This window comes from Rutidosis leptorrhynchoides, chromosome 1 (genome assembly GCF_046630445.1).
Source record: "Rutidosis leptorrhynchoides isolate AG116_Rl617_1_P2 chromosome 1, CSIRO_AGI_Rlap_v1, whole genome shotgun sequence".
Lineage (NCBI taxonomy): Eukaryota > Viridiplantae > Streptophyta > Magnoliopsida > Asterales > Asteraceae > Rutidosis > Rutidosis leptorrhynchoides.
Genome location: NC_092333.1, coordinates 415,463,007 through 415,464,382, shown reverse-complemented (window position 1 = coordinate 415,464,382; position 1,376 = coordinate 415,463,007). Strand labels below are relative to the sequence as shown.

Below are 1,376 nucleotides of genomic sequence, written 5' to 3'. Positions count from 1 at the left end.
TTAAAATGGACTTCCTTATTAGTGAACCTTTAGGATGGTTTAACCTACTTAGACCTCTTAGAATTCTTCTGATACGTCCTTTCTTCTATCCAATATCATACATTGTACCCATCCGACGAGATCCACACTTACATGCCGATAGTTCGACGATGTCCGCACGCATCACTCTCGCTGACATCACTAAACCCTCGTTAGAAGGACGAGGAGGACCGATACTCTATCTAGAGGTTAATGGAGCATCTTTTGTGCTTAAGCATAGCATCATTCAACTCATTCAGAATCACTGTCTATTCCATGGCTTACCAATTGACGATCCCAACTCTCACTTAGATAAATTCCTCTCCTTATCCAACTCATATAAGCAAAACGGGGTTGAACAAGATGTAGTTCATCTGTATCTGTTCCCCTATTCCTTAACTCTTCATGCAAAAACCTGGTTCGAGTGGTTAGAGCCCAACTCTATCACCTCATGGGAGGAAATGGCAACAACTTTCTTAATCAAGTACTTTACCCCATCAAAACAAATCAGACTTAGGAATGATATCGTAAACTTTCAACAAGCTTCCGATGAATCACTCTACACTGCATGGGAAAGATTCAAACACTTGCTTCGAAGATGCCCGAATCACTGTCTAGAGAGCTCTGATCAGATTTTGACCTTTTGCAAAGGTCTGAATCAGAACAAAAAGTCTACTCTTGATGCTGTTTCTCAAGGTAACTTCATGAACTTCACTGCTGACGAGGTGAGACGACCCGACCCAATCCATAGGGACGAAGTCATCAACATTTGGTCCCACAGCGAGGTTTTGCCCTCTATATGATACGTTTTGATAAACATTGCATTCATTTTTAAATGATATACTTTCTATACATATAAAGTTTACCAAAAATATAGACATTTCCCAAATATACATGTCAAATTATACAGAATGACTAAATCGTCAAATTATTTATTAATAGATTATAACAATAATTTTTGAATGCAATGTCTTTTTGAAAAAATATGGCATGAAAGACTCCATGCAGCACCTTGAGCAAATAGCAAGCAGACAGCGGAAGCATTTCAATACCTGAGAATAAACATGCTTTAAAGTGTCAACCAAAAGGTTGGTGAGTTCATTAGTTTATAGTAATCATTTCATTTTCATCATTTTAATAGACCACAAGATTTTAAGTATTATAAAAATCGTGCAGAAGTCCCATTCCAACTGCACAAACAAAATATCATTCATATGAAGAACACCTAGTGAGGATTCCAAAATATATTAGTAACCATCTGTGCCGGTCTTACACCCCACGGCTGAATACATGTGCCTTCAAAATATAGAACCTCTATGCCGGTCTTTACTCCCCCACGGCTGAACACATGTATATAA

At 38.0% G+C, this 1,376-nt stretch overlaps 1 non-coding gene across 1 annotated transcript; it reads right to left on the bottom strand.

The window, feature by feature from the left end:
• Window positions 1-527: 527 nt before the first annotated feature.
• LOC139887377 (small nucleolar RNA R71) lies at window positions 528-634 on the bottom strand. Its single transcript, XR_011773212.1, has one exon. It is a non-coding gene; the product is annotated as a small nucleolar RNA R71 (small nucleolar RNA).
• Window positions 635-1,376: the final 742 nt, after the last annotated feature.